Source organism: Manacus vitellinus, unplaced genomic scaffold (assembly GCF_001715985.3).
Source record: "Manacus vitellinus isolate BGI_N305 unplaced genomic scaffold, ASM171598v3 scaffold_1_pilon, whole genome shotgun sequence".
Lineage (NCBI taxonomy): Eukaryota > Metazoa > Chordata > Aves > Passeriformes > Pipridae > Manacus > Manacus vitellinus.
Window position 1 is genome coordinate 9,692,970 of NW_021939396.1, and position 9,696 is coordinate 9,702,665.

Consider the following 9,696-nt stretch of genomic DNA (forward strand, 5'->3'; position numbering starts at 1 on the left):
CAGTGCATTCCTGGAAGAACACAATGCACACAACTCATTCTTCTCCCCTTAGAGTCATTTGGAGTCTTTCCCTCAAGTTAACTATGAACTGGATTTAGTTTATAGCAACAAATGAAGGACATGTCAGGTGAAAAATGGGAATGTGAATCTTTCACAGAGGACTGTTTTTATACTGATCATTCTAATAAAAAAGTGCACTGCAAAATGGCTTTGTATTGAAATCACTTTGAATTTAAGGCAGTATAGATTTAAGCTGATTGTTGCAACTTACAGTTGCTACAGTAAGTGTTTTTGTCCCTTGACATGGTGGTCTTGCTGCCTTCCAGAAAATAATGTTCTTATTTTTCCCTACAGATGATTTATCTTTACCCTCAGCTTTGCTCATGCTGTTATCTCCTTCATGTGGAACCATAAAACACTTGAATCAGAGCAGAACACCATGTTGCACAGAAAGAGCCAAGAAAAGGGATTTGGTGTGGAGCTGACAATTTTAACATATACAGGGGTTGTCTGAAATGAAGCACCTCCCGTAAGTAAGAGCATCAAGCCCAGTCTGCAGCTGGTATCACATGTGAGGATGGAAAGTATCATCAAACTGCTTTGAGTGCTACTGAGCTGAGAGGAGTTCAGAGCCCTGCCCTGAGCCTCCTCCTATGCTCTGACAGATGGCAGAGGAGGATGAACTGGGATGGCCACAGGGCTTCCCTGCAGCAGCCAATGTGATCGGTCAGGCTCCTGCCTAAAAGACAGCCCAGGGAAGGAGGGAGGGAAAGGAATAAAAAAGGGAATAAAACACCAATGAAGAGAACATTGCTTATGCTGTACTCTTTCCCTGGTTGGAATCAACCCACATAACCAGGAGGGAGAACATCTGTCTCCAGAAAGGCAAATGCATAAGCCTGTCAGTTCTAGCAGGTATAAAAGTCATTATTATGAACACACACAGCATTATCCAGAGACCACTTTATAAATCCAACCCAGCACTGCCATCCAGCATGCCAGAAGCTTCCTTGACAGTAGATTCTACTAGGAACATGGTTTTCATCTAACTAGTTCACAGGATTGAAGGAATAACCATCTGCTCCTTGCTCTCCTCCACAGGCACTATCAGAAAGGGCTTAGTGGAAAGCAAGAATGATATTGATGCTTTCTTAAACAAGAAGAACACTGGCATTTCCTCATGCTTATGCACCTTCCACAAAGGGGAAGCAATTGTTTAACACAGCAGCCACTGTACCTGCTATTTGTCTGCAAGCTGAGGGTGTTGTCTCAAGGTGTGCGTTTAAGGTAGAAAATGGTTCTTGGTAGCAGGCAGTAATGAATGAATCCACAAGAGTGACTTCAGCCTGACTAGGCTTGGTTGGTCCCCTGCAGCCACAAGAACTCAGCAGCATCGTTAGTGAGTTATGAGAGAGGGCTGATTGCAGCTGAGCGAGAACCACCTCCCTGGAACGCATTTGATGTGTATGACGTAGGTAGTTTGCTTCATGTGGTTTCCACAGTCAGGCCTGGGTAAGGAGTCAGGGACCTCCTGAACACTGTGGATATCAGCAGGCTGATTCAAATTCAGACACTCCTACTCCCTGGAAAAACGTATCACTAACCTTGCGATTTTCCTCTCTGTCTCCATGGGCTGTGTTAGCAGGCACTCTGAGCACCTCAGGACCTTGATGGTTTTGTTTATCATTGCAGCACTTCAGTACAACAGGTAGGAGTAGCTCCTATTCATAAATGGAGACCAGAGGCCTGAAAGCATTGATCCTTCCATTTAATTTCATTAGAAGTCCAAATTCATATAGCTAAAGATCACTTGGTGTTCTCAAGGGTATCTTACTGCTCACACCCAAATTCACTGGTGACTCAGTCTGCTAGGGGTGTGCAAAGCTGCCTCAGACTGATGTAAACTGCAGCCCACAAGCTTCCCCCAACCCTACCTCAACTCTAACGCCCCAGAGCAGATCCTTCAGCTGCCTGTTCCCTCCTTGTCTTGCTCAGCAAATCCCCCTCCCACAGGCATACTCATAATACACCTGGGGCAGATGCAGGTTCACTCTGTGCATCCATCTGTGGTGAGAACTGTGGGAGATAAGCAATGTGACAGGAGGCTTGTGAGAGCCTTTCAACTCTCCACCCACACACTGTGAGCCAGGTTAGCCCAAGGCCCTCCCCGGTGGAGGCGGCTGTGTACAAACCCCACAGATGCTACCCCTGCGGCACTGCAGCCTCAGCAACTGAGACCAGCAAGGGGCTGAGTTCTGCTCTGCTGGATTTGGAACAGGTCCAGCAGAAAGCCCTAAACATCACCTTCACAGATGGTTTGAGGCTTTGCATCTCTGTTGCATTGGCTGGGGAAGAAAAATATTAACCTGTTTCCCAGTCTAATGAGTGAATGAGTGGATTATCTATCCAACTACTGCTCCTCTGCTTTGCCACTGATCTGCAGAGATGGTTGTAGGGAGCAGCCATGGCCAGTCCTTCTAGTCAAATTAGCAAGGAGTGAAGACAGCAGACCCCACACATTCCCTACTGTGTTACCACTTTGTGTATGGCCACATGGTCTGATCTTACCAGCCTCATATTCTGGCACAGACCACAGCAAGACACTTTGCTTAGTAATTCCTCTGTTCTTCCCCATTTAAAAGGGAAGCATGAGCACATAGTCATAGAAACACAGAACCATGTAATGGTTTGGGTTGGAAGGGACCTTAAAGATCTTCTATTCCCAACCCTCCTGCCATGGGCAGGGACACCTTCCAAATAGATCAGGCTGCTCAAAGACTAGCCCAGCCATGAACACTTGCAGGAATGGGGCAACCACAACTTCTCTGAGTAACCTGCAGTTACAACACAGATTTGCTGGAAAGAGTGATGCATTTACCTCACATTAATATTTTAATGTTTTATAAGTAGGATAGCAACTACCAAAGAAATTACTCCTTCCCTTTACTAATGGCTTCTGCTCAGGTACTGCACACCAGGAGCAATCATCAGAGGTTTCTCCACTGGATGCAGCAGTTCCACCCTTTCCTGGCTGCATAAGAAAGGACATGTTCTGCTACCAAGGCAGCGAGGAGTCCAGTGACGTGCTAAAAGACACATCACAGGAGGAGCTTCTAGGGGAGATGCTCAGTATGAGACAGATGAGAGATGCAAGGGACTAGTAGTCCTCATGCTGGAAAGATGCATGTGCTATATCTCCTTCCTTGTTAAGTTACATCTGAAATATAGTTGTTATTTTCTGGTAAAAAAAACCGGACTGCGTTTTAATTAAGCTTTTCCTGCTGCTCAAGTCAGTTTGATAGTAATTCCTAAGAATCCCGGCCCCTACTGACATGTGAATTACTTCATTTTCATTTGCTGAAATGCACCAATTAAAAACTCACAGTAGAAGAGCTTCTGAGATACAGCTTGGACGTCTCAGTCAAAAACTCTGTGGCTTTGGCAATCTCAGCAATTTATTTTGCCACAGATCACATTTAGTCACAAATTACAGTGTTGAAAGTAGATAACAGAGCCATAAGCTTTCAGTCATAGAAAAAACAGAATTTGCTCTCTGATGTGGGCTTCTCTCTGATCTGCAGTTTGCCTCAGTTTCACTTCTTGAATATATGGTGAGCCATGCTACACTATATGGAATACCAAAGCTCATATGTTTAGAAGCACAGAAATGTCAATTTCTTGTTGATATCATCAAAGATTTATAGGCTAAATGCAGATAAAACCTTCCTGACAACAGAGGTTCATTATAGCTCTTATGTTTCATCAAATATGAATCTCAAGTTTCAGAAATACCAACATTCTCATGGTATTTGTCAACATTTTGAGTTGCATCAATTTTCTGGTTCTGGAAAGTCCTGATATTTCTCCTGGACACACAAGCAGAACCACCAAGGAGTGCCAGCTTATATCCCACATAAGCCCAAACACGTCACAAACTCATGCTTCTGCTTTCAGAAGGTGTGGTCCAACAGAGGTATTAGCATGGTATGGCTCTAACACAACAGAAACCAATCACTTCCTAGGCAGACATGAAGAAAACTTCGTCGTGAGCATGTCTTAGAAACAAAACTTTCAGATCATTCTGGTGGGTCTATCTGAATGACTCCTGATGAAGATAACTGCATGACCATGAAACATCTGAATCTTCATTAGAGAGGTCCTCAAAGCACTCTCATCCCTTTCCTGCACCTGAATCTAAGAGCCGTTGTCATTCTTTTCTTTTTTTCCAGACTGATTGAATGGGTATTTAATGAGCCCATACAAAGCTGAACGGCTTCAGTGGGACAGAGAGAGCAGAGACTTGCTGAAAAAGAGCCTACAGTCTGGTGGCTTTCAGTACTCTCCTGTGAGATATCGGTTCAAGTTCCTTTGGTGAGATGAGAGACTTCAACCTTGGTCTTTCATACCTCAAGAAAGCAATCTGAAATATTAATGCTTTTTGTCAAGTGACGTGGCACCATTTCCTCTTGTGTGTGAAAACCCAACCTCATTAAAGCACTTAACCTTGGGAAAGTATTAGGCTGTGTAACGTGACTGAAAGGAAGAACTATATTCCAGCAGCTGTCAGGACTCTCTGTGCTACTCCCCACCAAATACCTCAGGCATGCCAGCTTTGATAAATCTCATTTTAGGTGGTATTCCTGGTTTTATGAGAATTTGGTGTCCAACTCAGGGACGCAGCTTCCACTGGAGAACAGAGAGGTAACAGAAGAAATGTTGCAATTCTGAATCAAAATATCCTTGGTGGACTTAGCTATGGCTGTCACGGAAGGACACCATCCATCAAGGGAATCTCAGAACACACACCTCCCCCAGCTAAGAGCATGATAAATTTCTAAAGAACTCCATGGAAGAACTTCCATGGACTTCACTAGGAAGTGGTTTATTTCTTCCGTGCCCCTAATTCCACCGTGATGTTTAAGCACTCCTGTTCACTAGCTCCATGATGTAGAGTGCTTACATGACAAATGGAGCATAGTTTATCTCAATTCTCATAAAACTCTGCTGAAAAAAGAAATGGAAGCTATTAAATAATTCAAGGGTGTCATAGCCATCAGCTGGCTGCATATCTGTGAAACACAATGTGCCTACAGAACATGACACTAAATCCTGTCTTACTCAGAAGTGCTGCTAAGAAAAAATATAAACATACAACAAGAAGACTTTTTTCTTCTCATACTGGGGGTCTTTTATTAACAATAACAATGGGAACACAGCATTTCACACCCAAGTAAGGATGAATTGTGATTTCAAATCAATATCACCTTTTTAATTTCTGGATGTAAGATATGTTTAAGGTTAAAGATGAGATACAATTGGAGCAAAAAGATGATACAGCACTGGGGCAACAAAATAACTGTAACATCTAATTCTCAAAATTAGAGAGCTTTAAGTTTAAAGCAACCACAGCTAGCACTACAAAGGTCCCTGAATCATATCAGCTACATAAACTAATAAAAGTCACCCGCTCCATAGACGTTCCACAATCTCTAAGCCAAGAGGTGCAGTCCCCTCTGTATACATCAATGGACTATGAATTGGATATTGCCCCCACTTTGGGAGAAACTCTTAAGTCCATACAGCAGGTGAAAACTGGCAAGGCAGCTGGAGTTGATAGAATTCCACCTGAAGTCTGGAAACATGGGGGCCTTGCACTCCATGCTAAATTTCACAAGTTTGTGGTGCACTGTTGGGAACTAGGTGAACTACCATCAGACCTTCGTGATGCAGTCATCATCACTTTGTGTAAGAAGAAAGAAGTTAAATCAGACTGTTCAAACTACAGGGGTATTACTCTGCTCTCCATTGCTGGCAAAATCCTGGCAGAAGGAATTCTACCTGAAAGCCAATGTGGTTTCAGAGCCAACAGGAGTACCACAGACATGATATTTGTTCTCAGACAACTGCAAGAGAAGTGTAGGGAACAGAACAAAGGTCTCTATGTAACCTTTGTTGACCTCACCAAGGCTTTCGATACTGTGAGCAGAAAAGGTCTGTGGCAGATTTTGAAACGTTTAGGATGTCCCCCCAAGTTCCTTAAAATGATCATCTCACTTCATGAGGATAAGCACGGCCAAGTCAGATATGGCAATGCACTTTCTGAGCCCTTTCTAATAACCAATGGTGTGACACAAGGCTGCGTTCTCACACCAACTCTATTCACAATCTTTTCAGCATGATGCTCCAAAGGGTCATGGCAGACCTCGATGATCAGGACGGTATCTACATTCGATACTATACTGATGGAAGCCTTTTCAACCTAAGGCGACTGAAGGCCCACACCAAGACCTTAAACCATCTTGTCCAGGAGCTGCTTTATGCTGATGACGCCGCCCTTGTCGCCCACACAGAAGCAGCTCTGCAGCATTTAACATCCTGCTTTGCAGACACTGCTGAGCTCTTTGGGCTGGAAGTCAGTTTAAAGAAGATAGAAGTTCTCTATCAATCTGCACCTCAGGAAGTCCCCCATCATCCCCACATCACCATTGGTGAATCAGAGCTCAAATCAGTCCAACAGTTTAATTACCTTGGTAGTCTCATCTCCTCGGATGGTAAGATTGACGAAGAGATAGACAACAGGTTATCAAAGGCATATAGTGCTTTCGGAAAGCTTCATAAAAGAGTTTGGTGAAATAAACACTTGAAGAAAAGTACCAAGATCAGTGTTTACAAAGCCATGGTGCTGTCTACTCTCTTATATGGTTCCGAATCATGGGTCATCTACCGTCACCACTTGCGTCTCCTAGAACGCTTCCATCAACGCTGCCTCCGTTCAATCCTAAATATCCACTGGTCAGATTATGTAACCAATACATCTGTTCTTGAACAAGCAGCAGTCACAAGTATTGAGGCCATGCTGCTGAGAACACAGCTGTTTTGGGCAGGACATGTCTCCAGGATGAAGGACCACCACCTCCCTAAGATCCTGCTTTATGGTGAACTTGCCACCGGATGCTGCATGAGAGGAGCCCTGAAGAGAAGATACAAGGACTCCCTGAAACAACATCTCAGACTTGGCCATATTGATCATCATAACTGGTCTACTCTGGCCTCCAATACGGAGGTCTGGAGACACACCACCTATAACGCTGCTGCTTCTTTTGAGAAAGCACGCAGGATCACTCTTGAGGAGAAAAGACAACGCAGAAAGAATTGTGCCTTGCAGAATATTCCACCTAAGGAGTCCTTCTGCTGTGCCTTTTGCAATCAGACTTGTCTATCTCATATTGGCCTTTTTAGCCACCAGCGTGCTTGTAACAAATGTGGGTAGAGCCCTTCCCAAATCTTCTTTTGCGAAGCCTAGCCATGAAAAAATATAACCAAGCAGCTTTGGGTTCCCAGAGAGCCCTGCAGCATGGTGTTTTTTTTCCTTAAAAGAGGCTATAAAAGTTTCAGACATATTAAATATCATATGAGTCACATTGCAACACACTAGGATGGTATTTTTATGTTGTGAACTTGTAGATGTATGTTGCTGCACTCAACAATAGACTGAGAGCACACGTATGTGAAACGCAGCTCTGGAAGCATTGGAAGGCTGTGTGGAGCTGAGAGAGCCAGTTCTCATTCACCCCTGCTTCTTGCAATCTTTGTGGGACTCAGATGGGGAGTTGCCTGAAGTGAACCAGCCCCACAACCACAACTGCATTTTTTCTGGGGTGGAGTTTTCTCTCCAAAAGAGAATTTACAAAGAACAAATACTTGGGCAATCTGGATGAGGAAGTGACTGGAACCTAGGAGTGACCCCAGGGAGGTATTGTATTTAAAAATGTGGGCATCCCTATTGACTTTAGTAAAGTGTTCAAGCACAGCTGTAAGTGTGGTACCTATGGTGTTGCCCCTGTGACATGTATGCAAAGCTGAATGTATCAAAATTGGGCAACAGCCAGTAGCTGAGCAAGGAGTCACCTAACCAAGAAGTCTCCTTGCAAGGTCAGAGGTGTGCCTTCAACTCTGCCCTGCTGCAGTTTGGGATCCCAGCTCAGGAACCGTTCCTGCCCCCACTCCATATCCAAAGGCTTCCTTATCTTTAGCAGATAAGCACCAAGTCTTTTTTTTTTTTTTTCTCCCCAAAAGCTATACAAGAGGTCAATATCCTCTCTAAAAGCATAGTCACATGCCACTGTCACAGCCCCTCTGCCTGCAGAATTTAGCTGCTTTGATGCTTAGAGGTTAAGCATGCAGAAGTTTTAAGCATCATAATTTTAGGCACTAGTCCAGGTGATATATAGGCACTGTAAATTCTTCATGGATTTTCCACCCTTCAGGTGCAGTAATCCATTATGGATGTGGTTTATGACACAAAAATACTCGCCAATGGTTTCTGATCTTAGAAAGCAGAGACTGAACAGAGAATGTGGATTCCAAGGAGTAGTCACGGAAAGGTAACTGAAGGAGATCAGAGATTAAAGCAGCTGACAAGGTGCAGAAAATTAAGCACTGAGGTGAGTTAAAGCAGAGAAGAAAAAAAAAGAAAAAACACGATAGCTGCAAATACGTGTGGCTGTGCATGCACAGGAGTGACTGCCTGGACCATACTGAGTTTCTACTCATGCAGCAGATTCAAAAGGAAAGTTGGCCTTGAACATAGGGCTGCCAAACCATTTTAGTCAAGAAATGTAACTGCTTCAAAGATAGTAAGGTGTGGTGCTGAGACACAACTTCCAATACAAATGGGAAAACATCAAAAAATACTTCTGTGTTCAGTCTAGCTCCTCCTTTTAGGATATTCTTACCTTCACACATGTGCATCCTTAATTACTGAGGCAGTTTCACAATGCTCTGACTATGAAGCAGGGCCCTCTTTTATCCAACAGCAGCTCTGGATGACAGGAACTGCAGGGTGAAACAGGTAGTGCCTAAAAATCACATCTACATTCAACACATTTTGGACATTTGCTCATCTAGCCTCGGTCCAACCTTGCAGCTGGAATGCATCTGGTTTGGGTGGATGCAAGAGGAACATGAAACTACACCAGGATGCAAACTGAAGTGCATGTGTATTGGGGGTGGGGTTTTGGGAGATTCATTTCAAAAATGCTCCCATGGACATAGTCACCAGGTGAATCCAAAACAAAAAAAAGTCCTGATCTGACTGTCTGTCACTGCTGCAATTGCTTGCAATGCCCCACCATCCCAAGCAGAGCGCAGTGCTCACCTCCCCAGCCCCAGAGGCAGCAATTCTCCCCACCCCAAAGGGCAGGTATATATTTGAAACGACAGAGATGTAGAATCTGATGGAAATGGAATTCTTTGAGTGTGCAGGTAGTGCCTAGGGCCACGGAAATACTGTAGTTGTTCCTTCATTCACCACTGTTTAGTGGATCCTCAAAACAGCAGCGTTGCAGTGGGGTTTATAAATTACGAGACAACAGACAAAGTGAATACATAAGACAAAATTAAAGACCTTACTGCTACCTCCCATAAATTATCTCTGTAGTATTTTAACAGCATAAATTTACGTGTATGTTAAAAATACACAAACCTACCTCGTAGACTAACTAGGCATTAATGAAAAAGCGGAATATTGGTTTGTGTTCTCCAAAACATAAAGAAAGAAAAATATCCCCATCAGTTCTGATAATGCCTTTCCAGGGGAGAGGGAATCATATTCTTCTATATTGAAAAAGAGAGCGATCTTTCGGAGTCGGAAAGAAAATAAATTAATAAAACTAATTACATCCTCCGCGCGCGGAG